The following is a 17,321-nucleotide window of genomic DNA, read 5'->3' as shown; positions in this document are numbered from 1 at the left end:
TGTATTTACAGTGTCCTGGTACACCGTATAGGACAATGCAATATAATTATTATTATTGTCTACAAGGCAGAAGATGCACCAATATCGAAGTGCCTCAAGTTGTGTGAATGATATGGTACATGTTGATGTTGTAAGACATTACGCCACCTCTTAATTGGCTTACACTAGACCAATATTTTGCGCCAACACTTTAGTGCAATTTGGCTCAATTTAAGCCATCCCCTTTTCTCTAAAACACACTTCCTTTTTAGACAATTCTCAAAACTAATGAGGCACAAAAAGTGTCTAAAACACATAATAATCTGGTGTAAGGCATGTACACCAATTGTTTGGAGCAAATTGAGCTAAAATTGTGGCTCATTTAGCTTAGCAAATCTTACCAGTGTTTCTCAGCCAGCATTCACAAGAGTCTTTGGAATCCTTGAGTCCTGGTCAGGAGTTCCTCAAAACACTGAAGCAGCTAGACCAGTCACTTTTGGTACCGAACATAACTTTTCGCTTGTTCAAAGATGCTTCAGCCTGTTCAAATAAAGTACTCCCACATCTAGTTTGTCAAGAAATAAGAGCAGGGTTCCTCTGGGAGTAGAAAGATTTTTCATAGGTTCCTCTACAGTTGGGAATCAATGGTCTGGAACATTCCTGGAATTTCATAGCAAAAGAATTTCAATCTTTGCTTTTAAGCAGGGGCATTTCTAGTAGTAAAATCCAACATATGTTTTCCTAATTCCTAATAGTAAAGTCTGTGACTATGCAGCTGGTGCACTAGAAAACTCATGAGCGCTGCTCCAGTTCCCCAGAAAGTTTGCATTATTTATTTTTAATAAGCCTCGTCTTTCAAAGAGAATCTAGAGGGGAAAGTAGAAGGTTTGCTTTTTCTATAGCATTTTGATGACAGTCTATGTGGTAGTGGAGTTTGCCTACAATAAGATGCGTTTGGGTAAGTAAGGCGTTACCAATTTCCATGAAAATGAAAGAGTTAAACCCGGTAGCCAGGTTCACACTAGCTATGGGGTTGAAGTGCTCAACCTTCATATAGCTGGTGAGAGGAGAAGTTATTTTTGAGCGTGATTAGCATGACACATCCTAAGGGGGCAAACCATTGCGATAACTACATCAAGCAGCATCTCAGCTGCATACAAATAGATCAGGTGCACTGTCGTGTGGGAGTGAGACAACAAATTAACGCTGGTGCATGGGCTGGCAGCACATTGCACAGCATGCTGAGCCTGGCGCACAGGTTTTCAAAAACGAAAATCAAATTATTTCAGCATTTTCTTTTTAACAGCGTTATAAGTGAACGTGGGAAATAAAATCCTTTGAAGATAACTATGCTTTGAAGATAGTAGAGGGTTAGCCATGTCTTCTAAATACTGCTGCAGTGACTCACAGCTCAAGTCCTAGTTCTGATTTCTAGTAATTGGGCAACACAGAAAGAAGATCAATTAAAAAAGTCACTTCAGCAGAATATTTATATTTTTTTGCTGGATGATTCTGGGGAATTTAATTTTGCATGTAGGTTTTGATAAATAGGCCATAGACTCTTGATGAAGTTCTGGGTGCTCCGAGTCTGTTGAACCCACTCTCAAGAGATTCCAGTTCTGCGCTTGTAAAACCTGTCTGATGAAGACCTCAGCCAAGGGAATCAATGCAATCATTACAACCAACCCATATGAAAGAAGCGGAGGTCATGGACTGGTAAATAGTAAATTAGTGTTACTCATTACCGTTAATTAACATTGCGTGCAATCTCCTGGCTGCAATAGTCGAGGGTTTGATGACATACATGCACTTACCATACACTTTGTTTTACGCTTGATACATCTGTATTCCAGGAGATGTACAGATCCCAGTGGAATTATTACACTGACTTGTACGGTGTAGGCGTTAATGACCTGATTACAGCAAGGAGAGGATTCTGTGTCATTGAAGATTTATGACTCTCATTGATTCTAATCATGTGCCACAGAACCTTTTTTCTTAGAAAGAAACTCAAGCATGTGAAAGCAGTAGGGGATCCCTGTCGGGAATCTCCATAACCCGGTATTACACACAGGGTGCTGTGATTCAATCACTATGTACTCTACTCAGCTAATTATAGGTAGGACTCGAAAGAGAGAAGAAAATGTATCTCAGCATGGACAAGAGTCTTACACGGGAATGTACAGAGTCTTTTCTGCCCAACACAGGCTGCATGAACATTAGTGTAATGTTGGCTCAACTAGCCATTTTTGTTGATCTGCTGACAATCTAATGTGTATGAGGATCTTTCGATAGGACGCGTTCAACTTCAATGCCCGGTCCTTTTCTTTAGTTGAGAGATTAGCCATCACCATAGGCGTCTGGTGGGGGGACTTTCTCCTCTCTGCCCACTAAAAGCACATACATGCTCACCTGAACCAGGCATGTATGTGTATGAGAGAGTCAGGAAAGATAACCAAAAGCACAATTTATTGAAGGGTTATGGGCACCTTTAGGACCTGCATCATTTAGGTCTTATGTTGATTGTAAAGGAGATGTGTCACCTCTGGCAAGTGCTGCTAAAGAGAATCCAACAAATATTAATCTGCTCAGCTCCTCCTGCTCTATAACATGATGCCTGCTGATTGCACTGCATTTCATAGTGACAGGTTCCCTTCAAGTATTGTTGATAGTATTGTTGCTGATAACCCCAGATCAGTAATGTGTATGTGGATACATGCACACATAATGGAGAGGACATTCCACAGCCAGTTTGTGGGCGCCCAGCAGGGTAATTGGGGTAAGTGTCCACATAGAAATGAGTAATCTGGAGTCATGGGCAGCATAATTATTCATGTATTACTGTAGGTGACAGATCCCTTAAAAAGCTGAACATGCATACACAGATTTGTGTGTGAAATATCTGTGAATGTATATCAGTTTCATCTGAATGGGGTGTTGCTGGAGTCAAGCACGTGGATTTCTGCAAGCCCCATTCAGACAGCTGCAGAAACTTCTGCAATAAATCTCTGTGTGTGATTTCACCCCAACACGTCACAATAACATAACATATACAGTGCTGCCCATAATTATTCATACCCATGGCAAATTTTGACTTAAAGTTACTTTTATTCAACCAGCAAGTAATTTTTTGACGGGAAATGACAATCCCAAAAGATAATAAGATGATGTACAAGAGGCATTATTGTGGGGAAAAAAAAAACATTTCTCAGCTTTTATTTACATTTGAGCCAAAAATACAAGATGTTCCGCACTGTGGAAAATCTCAGAGGACGTGGTCGGAAGCCAAAAGTGACACCTGTGCTGGCCAGGAGGATAGTTAGAGAGGTGAAAAAAAACCCAAGGATCACCACCAAGGCCATCCTGGTGAATCTGGGCTCTGCTGGTGGCAATGTCTCAAGGCAGACAATCTAACGAACACTGCACACTGCTGGGTTCCATGGATGCAGACCAGGCACACAAAAGCTCATCTGGACAAAGAAGAAGACTTTTGGTCTTCTGTGTTATGGTCAAATGAAACAAAAATTTTATTGTTTGGTCACAATGATGTTTCCTTCATTTGGCGTAAAAAAGGAGAAGCCTTCAACCCAAAGAACACCCTCCCCACTGTCAAACATGGTGGTGGGAACCTAATGCTTTGGGGGTGTTTTTCAGCCAATGGACCAGGAAACCTAATCACAGTAAACGGCACCATGATAAAAGAGCAATACATGAGGATTCTCAACGACAACATCAGGCAGTCTGCAGAGAAACTTGGCCTTGGGCACCAGTGGACATTTCAGCATGACAATGACCCAAAACAGACAGCAAAAGTGGTGAAGAAATGGTTAGCAGACAACAACATTAACGTTTTGGAGTGGCCCAGCCAGAGTCCAGACTTAAATCCAATTGAGAATCTGTGGAGGGAGCTAAAGATCAGGGTGATGGCAAGAAGACCCTCCAACCTGAAAGATTTGGAGCTCATTGCTAAAGATGAATGGGCAAAAATACCTGTGGAGACATGCAAAAAGCTGGTTTGGCTTGACCACCATTAAGCATATTGGCCAATATTGAAATCCCAAAATGTGTGGCACTGTAAGACCCTCTCCATTAATATTTAGGGAAATAGGTTATATTTTAGTCTTATTTCACTAGTGTTTAGTGCCTCACTTTTTTCAACCAAATATGGCAGAAAACCCTAGGAGTACGTGAAAAAGGGAAAACCTTCTGAAATCTTTAAAGGGGTTGTTCCATGAAAAATATTCAGCAGTTTTCAAACCAGGACTTGGATCTGAATGCTGTTTGTAATTGCATGTAATTAAAAATGTAGTATATCTGCTGAGTTATTCAATGAAATCTATCTGTATAGCGCAATTTTCTGTTTGTTCTTTTCTTTATTTTTCTGTCTACCGTAGTAACATAGCAGAGGTGGTCGCACATGCTCAGTTCTCTCCTTCCACCAGTCATATCTACTATTAGAAGCTGAGACAGTTACAGGGAGGAGCTGCACCAGAAAGAACACACCCCCTGAGAAAGGACACACGCCCTAAGAATGCACACATCCCCAGAGAAAGGACACACCCCCTGAGCTGCCAGTTCGTAATAAATCTAGCAGATAAATCGGAACAATGAATGGGGAGATCTTTGGATCCATTGAGGTACAGGGCTAGTTCTAGCTATGTACTATATGATGTGCTATATGATGTCCGATTTTTATTTTCATGGGATAACATCTTTAATATGTCCACTTCCTTTTCTTCTTGGAATGAAGAACTACATACCCCTCTAATAAGAAATTGGGGGCATTCTGAGGCACAGTTTTACCCTATAAACGCCTATGGCTGCTGTATTTTGGCTTCAGGTAATTTGGCCATATGCAATATTGCTATGGCCTGACAGAATACTGAACAAATGAAATGCTAGCAAAGTTTTTATTTTATTTTATTATTATTATAGTACTGCACATTTGCTCAACCAGAAATACTGAATCTGCTGGATATATGTTCAAAGGGGAAAAATGCAATGAAATGTTTCTCTTTGGCAGCATCTTTACCTTGGGATATAAGGAAGGCATTACTATTGTCAAAGCATTTTCATCTCTCCTTTAGTCAAAGACAGACATAATTGTACTGTGATTATTCTCAAGTATTTATCTAGCAAATGGAAGAATTTGCAAAATGATCCCATAGAAGCGTTCTTGCAACTTCTGACAGGTGTACAGGTTTGAATTAATATGATTGAAGTTTTATATCTTAAAAAGAAAATTGATTTGCTTGAGAGATTTAGTATGTTTCTATTCCCACAGAGTAAATATGAGTTCGCGCTATATTATTGGAATATTGTATAATCTTTTTTTTTTTAAATGGGATTCGAGTAGCTTAGCTGTATTCTTCAATAGATTTAGAATTGATTGAACCAAGCCACACAAATGTTTTGTGTTTTATGTCTTTTCACTCATTTCATTGTCTGTCTTTCTATCTTTTAAAATATGAAAGCAGAAAGAATTTCATATTGTTGAGAAATAAGGTGCTGGAAACACAAGACAACCCTATTGTAGTACAGGGAGTGTGTTGAGATGCTTATATCCCATTGTCTATCAGGTATTGTCTTGTTTGGGGTATGGGGCCTTACAGCACTTATTAAAGTAGTATAATCTTAGTATAATCTCATATGACTCCCCATCCCGTTGCTTGATTGCTTTAAACTTCTCAGCCCTTGTAGGAGAGAAAAATGTTTGAAGTTGGGGGTTCAGACTTAACAGAAAAATCACAGCAGAATACTGAAAGATTCCCAAACAATATGTGTCGAGGTAAAGATTTGCATGGAGATTTTGCTACTTATTAAAATCGAGTGGGTGAAATCTGAAGCAGGCAACCCATAACAGACAAGACATATAGGAGATGATGCATGTTCGTGACCAAGGGTGGATGCACAGGGCAGATTAAGTGTGGAGTGGCAGGTTCAACCCATTAGGAAACGGCAGATTGTGGCAGCGGGTAGCCTCCTGGATAGCCACATTGGTACTGTTGAACAGGAAAAAGCTAGCAGCCACTCCTGGTGCAACCTGGCTCTGGACGGCCTCTCTGGGTCCGCGCATGTGCACTGCTCTGCCCGCCATGGGCAGAGGCACCGATCTTAACAGTGCGCATGTGCGGGCCCAGCAGTAACCGGTGCTCGCACAAGATCTCTAAGACAGAAGCGGAGGATGAAGTAGGAGAGGAGGGCGGGCCGGATGACTGCAAGGGTAGCAGTTATGCTGGCACATAGGAGAGGGGCCTGGGCACTGGCGGCCATAACGTCGCCCCTGGGCACTTGCGGGGCTTAATCTGCAGACGTGGGACAGACACAATAAAGGTAATATTTCTATGTTGGGCAACTGTGCTATAACGTGATATGAGCGGTCTAAAATGCTCAAAGTAAGTGACAGACTTCCTTTAAGTAGACTACTGTATAGTTCGGTAACATTCAAGTGTTTAATCCCATACAGTATGTTCTGCAATTGCTTATTATGCCACATTTGTGACTTAACTTTGTGTTCAACCACATGCCCTGAAATTGTTTCTTGAAGGAGAACCCAGTTGCAAACCAGTTGCTGTTAACAAGCAGAATTTTCAATATGAGCTGGGAAAGTAAATAGTTGAAGCAGTTCATAGACCAGAAGTATATAATTTAGGTCTAGTCCAGAGCCATTCTCTCATTCTGTGAAGAACATTTCTTAAAATGACATAAATCCATGTGACATGTAGTAATAATTCCTGACTACCGTGTTTTCAAGGTTTACACAAATTTGTGTCCTCAGACTCCACAGCTGGCCCACAGCTTCTGTCTGGCTTCACCTATACTGGATATTTAGTGCCTAGAATTAGGGCTCATGCACACAAACGTAAGGGCTCAGTGCCCATATTTCAGACCGCAAACGACAGGTCCGAAATATATGGGCACTGGCTGTGTGAACTCCGCTTTGCGGATACGGACCTTTTGACTTGAATGGGTCCGTGATCAACAAGATACGACCGAAGATAGGACTTCACCTATCTTTTGCAGATTGGAGGCACGGATCGGAAGCCCATAGAAACACTATGAAGCATTTCTGTGGGCTTTCGATTCCATGCCTCTGCACCGCAAAAAGATAGAACATATTCTATTTTTGGCTGTAACTTGCGGATCAGGGATCCATTCAAGTCAATTGGTCCGCATCTGCAAACAAAGTACACACAGCCAGTGCCCGTGCATTGCGGACCGCTATTTGTGGTCCGCAGCACCGGCACTGAGCCATTATGCTTGTGTGCATGAGCCCTAAGAAAGCAAGATTTCGTATGGTGCAGGATGAGTGTTAGCATCCTGGAATCTCTATAGGCAGTAATACACATTAGATGAACATCAGCTGAAGCCCTCAATTTTACTGGGACCCGCCGATCATCTAACGTGTATGTGTATTGTTCAACATTCCTGATCCTTTTTTCCTATGAGAAAAAAGTGGCCACTAGAGGTCTCTGGCAGTGGCATATTCTTCTCACCCTATAGAAGGGGCACAAATGCTACGCTGAGCCCAGTATGCATGTTTATTGAAGAAAAGGGTACAGGAAATATGGATAGCTTATGTATTTCCGTAAGTCATACCCGTGCCGAGCGATTTGCAAAAACTGACAAAAGCAAATAATAAATGTGGCACACAACTGAGTTTTTGGTGAAAATTAAACCAGAATTCTGGTGCATTTAGCTTTGAAAATCTACCTTTATGTTTTTATCAGATGTAACTGAATGTTTCTGAATTCTCCTAACTGCTTCCTCCGAGCAGTGTTCCTATAGAAACTACAATGCAACCTATGGTGTTTCTTAGCAAACATGTGAAGATAATGTAGAAAACAGCTACCTCATCTTCAGGGTGATAGCACCCCTGTAGTAAATTTTAAGTAGAATAAGCTTGGAGTTCTCATCTTTGCCATATACTGTGATACTTTTCCATAATAATGCTCTCCACTGGTTTCATGTTTATGTAAATTTCTGCGCAATAGTCAATTCAGTTTTTGCCTGGATATACCCCCACCACTATGTCTTAATAATCAGGAGATACAGTACTGCAATACTGAGGAATCCCTCCTGTCTCTTGCTTAGAACTACCTAGAAGCATTGTTATAAGCCACCTTGGCTCTGCATAGTAAAAGTTTATACAAAAACATACAAAGAAGAAGGTGGTCACATTAGCCATGTGGAATTCCGGCTTCAGATATGCTATATACATCCAGTATATAGCATATATATACACAAGATATGCGTCCATTAGGGTGAGGGTAGGTTGAGTTGCTCTGATAAACTCAAAATGTTGTAATATATGTATATTGTGGGGATTCGCTCTGGTAGACAGGGGAGCGGACGCAGTACAGAGGCAAATTGCCAGTTCTTAAATCAAACTTCCGTGTTTATTCACATATAAAGCAAAAACAAAACATCACTTTGCAGTCTTGGTGTTAGTTCACATACAATGGAAAGTCCACATAGCAAAAATCACCTTGTTGGCAGTTCTGCCTCCAGCAGTCCATAGCAGGCTTTTAGGGGGCCCGTTTCCCTTACAGATGGGTCTCAGCTCACCAGCATGGTACAAGCCTCAGATCCCAGCACACACACCTGAGCTCCACTGTCAGACTAAGGCCATCCTCCTCACCTGGCAGTGCTGGCTGGTTTTTAGGCCTGGCAAAATCTGGCCTGGAACATGGGGAGTAGTCACCCACCCAGCACTTTGACTACTCCCAGTAAGAGCCATCCCAGATCAGCTATACAGCCATACTAAGTATTAGTCCTCATGCACACAACCGTTTTTTCGGGTCCGTATCCGAGCCGCAGTTTTTGCTGCTCGGGTGCGGACCCATTCACTTCAATGGGGCCGCAAAAGATGCGTACAGCACTCTGTGTGCTGTCGGCATCCTTTTCTCCGTTCCGTGGCCCCGCAAAAAAAATATAGCATGTCCTATTCTATTTTGCGTACAAGAATAGGCATTTCTACAATGGGTCGCAGTTCCGTTCCGCAAATTGTGGAAGGCACACGGGCGGCTTTCGTTTTTTGTGGATCCGCAGTTTACGGACTGCAAAAAACGGAACAGCCGTGTGCATGAGGCCTTAAGGTGTCAAACAGCAACTGCTGCTGACACATAAAAACTGTCTCTTACTCCACCGAGGCCAGGAACCTCGATTACACGTACCTATCATTCACAATGATTCCTTGTACCTTCTTACAATATATATATATATATATATATGCACACAGTACAGACAAAAATTTTGGACACACCTTCTCATTCAAAGAGTTTTCTTTATTTTCATGACTATGAAAATTGTAGATTCACACTGAAGGCATCAAAACTATGAATTAACACATGTGGAATTATATACATAACAAACAAGTGTGAAACAACTGAAAATATGTCATATTCTAGGTTCTTCATAGTAGCCACCTTTTGCTTTGAATACTGCTTTGCACACTCTTGGCATTCTCTTGATGAGCTTCAAGAGGTAGTCCCCTGAAATGGTTTTCACTTCACAGGTGTGCCCTGTCAGGTTTAATAAGTGGGATTTCTTGCCTTGTAAATGGGGTTGGGACCATCAGTTGCGTTGAGGAGAAGTCAGGTGGATACACAGCTGATAGTCCTACTGAGTAGACTGTTAGAATTTGTATTATGGCAAGACAAAAGCAGCTAAGTAAAGAAAAACGAGTGGCCATCATTAATTTAAGAAATGAACGTCAGTCAGTCAGCCGAAAAATTGGGAAAACTTTGAAAGTAAGGGCTATTTGACCATGAAGGAGAGTGATGGGGTGCTGCGCCAGATGACCTGGCCTCCACAGTCACCGGACCTGAACCCAATCGAGATGGTTTGGGGTGAGCTGGACCGCAGAGTGAAGGCAAAAGGGCCAACAAGTGCTAAGCATCTCTGGGAACTCCTTCAAGACACCATTTCAGGGGACTACCTCTTGAAGCTCATCAAGAGAATGCCAAAGCAAAGCAGTAATCAAAGCAAAAGGTAGCTACTTTGAAGAACCTAGAATATGACATATTTTGAGTTGTTTCACACTTGTTTGTTATGTATATAATTCCACATGTGTTAATTCATAGTTTTGATGCCTTCATAGTCATGAAAATAAAGAAAACTCTTTGAATGAGAAGGTGTGTCCAAACTTTTGGTCTGTACTGTGTGTATATATATATACTCATGGTCAGGGCTTTTTTCTCAGAGAAAAGGTGGTGGAACTCAGCCCCCCTCCCCTGGCCACGCCCCTACCCACCCCTAGGACTGCCGCCTAAAACCGCCCCTTTAGAGAACAGGGATGCAAGTAAAATTTGGGGGGGCTATAAAAGTCCAGCCCAGCAAAGAAACCCCCCAGATGGGGATGGCACTGTTAATGGGGGATCTGGGGATGGCACTGTTAATGGGGGATCTCGGGATGGCACTGTTAATGGGGGATCTGGGGATGGCACTGTTAATGGGGGATCTGGGGATGGCATCCGCAGATCCCCATCCTATAACAGTGCCATCCACAGACCTCCCCCCCATCCTATAACCGTGTCATCCACAGACCCCCCCACCCCATAACAGTGCCATCCACAGACCCCCCCCATCCTATAACAGTGCAATCCACAGACCCCCCCATCCTATAACAGTGCCATCCACAGACCCCCCATCCTATAACAGTGCAATCCACAGACCCCCCACCCCATAACAGTGCCATCCACAGACCCCCCCCCACCCCATAACAGTGCCATCCACAGACCCCCCACCCCATAACAGTGCCATCCACAGACACCCCCTCACCCCATAACAGTGCCATCCACAGACCCCCCGCCTTAACAGTGCCATCCACAGACCCCCCTTAACAGTGCTATCCACAGACCCCCCCACCCCATAACAGTGCCATCCACAGACCCCATCACCCCATAACAGTGCCATCCACAGACCCCCCACCCCATAACAGTGCCATCCACAGACCCCCCCCTTAACAGTGCCATCCACAGACCCCCCACCTCATAACAGTGCCATCCACAGACCCCCCCTTAACAGTGCCATCCACAGACCCCCTACCCCATAACAGTGCCATCCACAGACCCCCCCCCCCCTTAACAGTGCCATTTACAGACCCCCCACCCCATAACAGTACCATCCACAGACCCCCCCACCCCTTAACAGTGCCATTCACAGACCCCCCCCACCCCATAACAGTGCCATCCACAGACCCCCCCATTGCCGTTCCAGTACAGTTATAGAATGTGTAAAATGAATAATGATTCTATTTATGAGGCCCCCTCTGTAGTAGAACATTCAATATATCCATGATCCTACTCACAGGGCTGTTATCGTAATCCAGGACGGCCGGGCAGACGAGCGGCAGCGTCACTGACTGACGTCACGTGCCTGCGCCGCCTGCTTCATTCATAAAGTAGGCCGGTCAGGCACGTGACGTCAGAGGGACGTGACGTCAGTCTATAACTGTACTGGAGCTGGGGGCCGGAGCACAGTGAATGCACCGGCCCCCAGCTCCTCCTCCCAGTCCCTCCCCGCTGATACATCCAGCCTGCGATGCTGGAGCATGGCAGGCTGCGATGTCAAAAGGTGGCGGAACGCCGTTCCGGTGCGTTCCGCCAGAAAAAAAGCCCTGCTAATGGTAACAAAATAAGTGTCTAGTTTGCACCTTTGTAGTGTTTTGTAGTGTTCATTCATCACCTGTTTGCTGTTTTCACAACTTATGGGGTTATTTATCAAACTGGTGTAAAGTAGAACTGGCTTAGTAGCCCAGAGCAACCAATCAGATTCCGACTTTCATTTTCCAAAGGAGCTATCAAAAATGAAAGGCAAAATCTGATTGGTTGCTATGGGCAACTAAGCCAGTTCTACTTTATACCCCATTCGTTTATTTCATTCAGTGCAAAAAAGTGTTCTGTTGTCCCATGGAACCTATGAAATCTCTGTATACATAGACTGTAAAACCTACACAGGAACCTTCCCCTACTGCGCCCTAGTTAACCCTACGTTGTTCAAAGAATAAGATAATTAAAGCTTTATGAATAGCACACAGGGAGGCAACATAAACAATGGTGTGTGTCTGTTGGGAAGGGGGGGGGGGGGCTGACCTTGATATACCCTACTTACTCTTCACCACTGGGAAAAATCCTAATAATGGATGAACCCTACATGGGACCCTTTTCCTAGTGTGTCCTAATTAACCCTACACTGTCCCAATGCATTTCCCCCAATAGGGTTCGTCAGGGGACCAATAGAGGATTAGAGAGACAATACCCAATAAATGTTATCCAGTAATGATAAACCAAGTACGAAATTAAATGATGGTGATGCAGAATAATACAGTGAGTGGCTCATGATAGAGGCACCAATTTACTTAGTCCGTAGGTCAGGGTGCAGGTGGCTGATACTGACCATAAATTATACACACAAACGGATTTGGAATCTCTGGGATACCAAGCAAAGTTATGCCTGGGGGCCCCCGTCACACCACTAAGCTCTGTCCCCATTGCTCTGCTAAGTTCTCCACCCAGCAGTCCACCAAACTCCATACCTGTCAGCCTGTGAAATCCTACTCTCAGCTGAGGCCCAGTACACACATCAGTTATTTGGTCTGTTATTTCCATCAGTTATTCTGAGGCAAAACCAGTAGGGATGCCTACTCTGAGATCAGATATGAAGGAAAGATTTCCTCCTGTTCTGTGTTTTTGACCTGCACCTGGTTGGCTCCCAATAACTGACCAAATAACTGACGTGTGAACTAGGACTTAGCAGTGCAGCCTGAGATCTTCTGCTACAGCCGGGAAAGCCCTTCTCCACCCTTGGGCCCCTGTGCAGCTGAATCGGCTGCACAGGTAGTATGTCTGGCCCTGTAAGTAATTTTTACAGTCCAACACTTGTGGCACGCAGGGGGTCCCCTGATCTCTGCAGCCCCGAACATTTGCTTGGTTTGCATGGTATTAAGTCCCACAACCTATTTTACCATGTCTATAGTTTTATTCTCATTATGGCTTGTGTTCCTATTCAGTATTACACAGTCCTTCTAATTGGGCTGCCTTGCTAATAAACATTCACTATAACTGACCATACATCTAAATGGAAGTCATTCGACAACTATGTCTTCCGAGCCCTACCAAACACATGCATGCTCAGAACTTGGGGAGAGGAGCAGCTCCTCTGGTAGCATTTTATCTTGCATAAAAACAAAAATAACAGGCATGTTTAAATGCAGTGGGTCGATCCTAACAATAGATCGGGATCGGGAAGCTCTTGTGCACATTAGATAGTTGGCCAGTCTCGTTGGATAGTTGACATTAATCCAATATGTAAGGTCAGTTTAAGTCTGGTAAAACACAAAAATGCATCATACATGCATTGGGCACTCATGTGTTAACAAAATGTTCTCTCTTCGCATTGATGAGATGTCATAAGGTTAAAAAAAAGAGCCTTCTTATATTTCACCGACAGATAAAAATAGCATCACACAGCTAAATTGGTTAATCTATAGGCTTGTTGCGGCCTGCATTTCATTATAGTCCAGGGACAAGTTCAGATCAAGTCATTTACACCAGCACATAGAGGATGTGAGCTGATGAAATAGATGAGAATTTTTAAGAGGAATAGACGGGCACCCAGAGATGTGCATAAGTCTATCTCCCGTATCTTCACTGGTCTGTTCAATAAGGCTAAAGGAAAGCAATAGGACATCAGGGCCGTTATTTCTACAGTATGTTAAAGAAAAGCTGGGTGATGGTCTCTGCATCGTTATTGCTTGCCATCAAACTACAGATGCTTGTATAAGAGAACTTCTCTAAAACACAGCAGGATTCACAAGAAGCCCTTGCCACTCTGCCCTGTGCATAAGTGCAGTGTCAGACTAGGGTTCTTTGGGTCTACCAGAGGAATTTATTTTCAGGGTCCAACCGCTATGTCATCAATAAAAGTTGTAAATCAAAGACATAGACCTTAGTAGCAAGAGATTGGTGCCAAAGGCAGCTATATGGTGTTTTATTCTCCTGGATCTTTGGGGCCCACTATGTTATTAGAGCTGAGGTCTCAAACGCGGACGGATATGTTGGACAGAGATAGAAAAAAATTCAAGTTGACGAACCACTTTCATTTCAAATACGATATAATACAAAATTATTGTTAACAGGATACAGAACCACATACCTCTTATATTTTTTTCCTTATCTTCTCCATTTGGACCAGACCGCCTTTATGACTCTTTTAAGCCGTGTCTTGTCTCTGTAAAGTTTGGCACAAAGACATCTTATATTGCTTACTTTTCTACTTTCCTCACCTTTTCCTCCTGGTGCCCCAAAATTGTCATCCCACTGCTATGCCCAATACTGTACCCGCTGTTCCCCCCAGTGCCCACAAACACTATACTGCTAATATAGTGCCCTACAGATTGTTCCCCCCATAGTAATAGTGCTCCCAGACTGCTCTCAATAGTAATAGTGCCCCCTACCTTATCCCAATAACGATAATGCTCCCCAAGAGTGCCACTATTAGAAGAAATACCCTCCATGCTGTGCCTAATAATAATGTCCCCCAGTAGTAACAATGTGTGCCCCCAGTAGAAATTAGGACCCCTATAGTACTCCCATCAGTAACAAGGCCCTATAAGGCATATCTTTAGAGCTCAAGTAGTAATAAGACTGATCTATAAGGCGCCCCCATAGAGCACACAGTGGTAATAAAGTGTCCCCAGTAGTTAGAATTGCGGCTTCAGTATTTATTATGCCTCCTGTAGTAGCCCCAGTAGTTAGAATGCCCCCTGTAGTAGCCCCAGTATTTATAAAGCCCCTCTGTAGTGCCCCCAGTATTTATAATGCACCCTAAAGTGGCCCTTGTAGTTATAATGTCCCCTGTAGTAGCTCCAGTATTTATAAAGCCCCTCTGTAGTGCCCTCAGTATTTATAATGCACCCTAAAGTGGCCCTTGTAGTTATAATGTCCCCTGTAGTAGCTCCAGTATTTACAAAGACCCCCCGAAGTGCTCCCTGTAGTTCTAATGTCCTCCTTAAGTTATACCCCTGTAGTGTCCCTGCACTATAATGCCCCCTGTAGTGCTTGTATATACTGTATAATGTCCCCCCCCCCCCGTATTACCCCTGTATTACAATGCCCTATGTAGAGCTGTGGCCTCTATTAATGCCTCATGTGTAATTGAAATCTTTGTAGTAGAAATCCGCTCGCATCAGACTTTGTGTAAGGAAAGGCAAATCTCTTCACCACTCAGACAAAGGTGTTATCATGTTCAGTTCTGCTGAGCACTGCCTTGCTCCTGCCCATTCTCCTTCACTTTTATTTCTTACTCACAAAAGGTGTAACAATAGAAAGGGGGCCGGCCCGTCACCTACCACTTACTTCATGTAATAAGGATGCAGGAAGTGATGACATAGGAAGACAAGACACCATCATTTAGAATAACATAGCCAGCTAACTCCCATTACCACTGGAGCGAACTTTATCCAGGTTTGCTCAGTGATCAATGCCAAATAAAGTTACTATGATCCTTATGCATGTTTATTTACAGGACAACGTCATTATCTCCAGCGGCTGATCAGGCGCACTAGAGACAACAAACGCACGTTCCTTTCATATATTGTTCTCTTAACAAATGCATCCACGCCAAACCAATAAATCTGCATCTTGCGCGGGTGCCCAGACCCCGTGTCCATACATCAGCCAAGAAAACACTGCTCTGCTGAACACATCAGTCTCCCCTGGCCCACAGCCCAGTGCATAGCACATTGGACCATTCGCTGACGGACCTCTGTGCCCGGCAGCTGTGCCTCCACATACACAGGAAGATATCCACTCCAATGGTTTACCCTGACACTGAAAGACATGATGACAATACACAATATATTAGAAACACACACAACACATGTATTATAATGCCACCCCTGTAGTGTAGTATGCTCCCCATACTGCCATCAGTAGTGCCGAGATATAAAAAAAGTCACCTGACTTCTGTTCTCCAACACCGTCTGCGAACCAGGCCAAAGACCTCTTTCCAGCTTGCAGCCCTGATTGCCATAGGTCACTGTGTCCTCATGGGCTGGATCTTAGTTGGCGCAGTAGGTCAAGATGATGTCATCGTGAGCTCCTTCACCATTCTACTGTCTGATAGTCTTCAGGCCTTGTGGTCTAAAGCCTATGAGGCTGGACAATGGGAAAAGGGGCCATAGGCTCCCATTGCCCACCGTTAACTGTTGCTCCCTCAGAGGCAGGTGTCCCCCTCATGGCAGATGTGGCCCAACTGGTTGCGGGCTGCAGATAATTGCCTCAGGGGCTGCATGTGTGCTGCGTGTTTGAGACCTCTGTATTAGAACCCGAGCCCACTGGTACTCTGATGGGCCAGTCTCACCCTGCACAAGTCTATGAGGCATATGCAGCGGGCACCTCCCCCCAGGGCCCTTTAAGAGGAAAATTACTAAAAAATTTTGTGACGCCAGCTGCAATGAAGCAACAAGGACACAGGGCCCCTTTTAGTGATGTAGTAGGTGGTACCCAGGTGTTGGAATGCCAGAGTGGTGTAGGGTAGCCTATAATGTCCCTTAATGTGCATGTGTCACAGTGCTCCTACCTGGATACGCTGGACCGCAGGCGTTGGCTTTGCAGCAATGAAAGGGGGTTTGTTGATGAAGGGGATGGGGAAATAAATGGAGTCCAGACCTTGTGATGACGTTGATAACAGCTTTTCTCCAAACAATTTACAGTCTTTGTCCCGATTCCAGCAGGCCTTGGCAGGCAAACTCCTCTCTGCTACATCAGTTGCTTTCTGACTCTGCTGTGCAGACAGTATAGCTGCATAACTTAGATTTCTCTGGGTGCTGCAACTTCTTTTTGTATTCTGACTGTAAACTGGTCAAGGGAACTTTACTCCTGACTCCACATCCAGCAGAGTTGAAGGTGCTCTAGCTGGCCTGGGCAAGGCGCGTCCAACGTGCACCTGCTGCACACCCTCCCTTGGAAGGGGGTAAACCAGAACTTTCCCCTTGAAGGGGATAAGCTCAACTAACTCTAAACTAAACTCCTCCCTCCCTGCAGCAAGTGGGACATGCCCACCACACCACAGAGGGGGTAAGAAAGGAAAGGAATGTTCCATTCTATGTACCTGTAGCTCTGCCATTTATGCTGCTGCAGCGACCGGGTCTGCAGGGAAAACACGTGAGGCTACGGTGGGCCGATGAGTGTAGTAGATCATGTACTCACGGTTAGCAGAGCCTCCCTGGGCCAGAATGCAGTGATGAGGAAGACAACACTAAATCCTCCCGGGAACTCTCGATTGCAGGGAACATCAGCCAGATGGAAGTTGAGGTGCCCTTGATGTTGTAGGTATTT

At 44.1% G+C, this 17,321-nt stretch overlaps 1 protein-coding gene across 1 annotated transcript in view; it reads left to right on the top strand.

Moving 5' to 3' along the window:
* The window catches only part of ARHGEF9 (Cdc42 guanine nucleotide exchange factor 9), a 400,716-nt gene that overhangs the window by 102,378 nt on the left and 281,017 nt on the right, over nucleotides 1-17,321 (top strand). The window lies entirely within an intron of this gene.

Source organism: Bufo bufo, chromosome 8 (assembly GCF_905171765.1).
Source record: "Bufo bufo chromosome 8, aBufBuf1.1, whole genome shotgun sequence".
Classification (NCBI taxonomy): domain Eukaryota; kingdom Metazoa; phylum Chordata; class Amphibia; order Anura; family Bufonidae; genus Bufo; species Bufo bufo.
The sequence above is the reverse complement of the archived record's forward strand: the minus strand, read 5'-3'. Positions and strand labels throughout refer to the sequence as shown.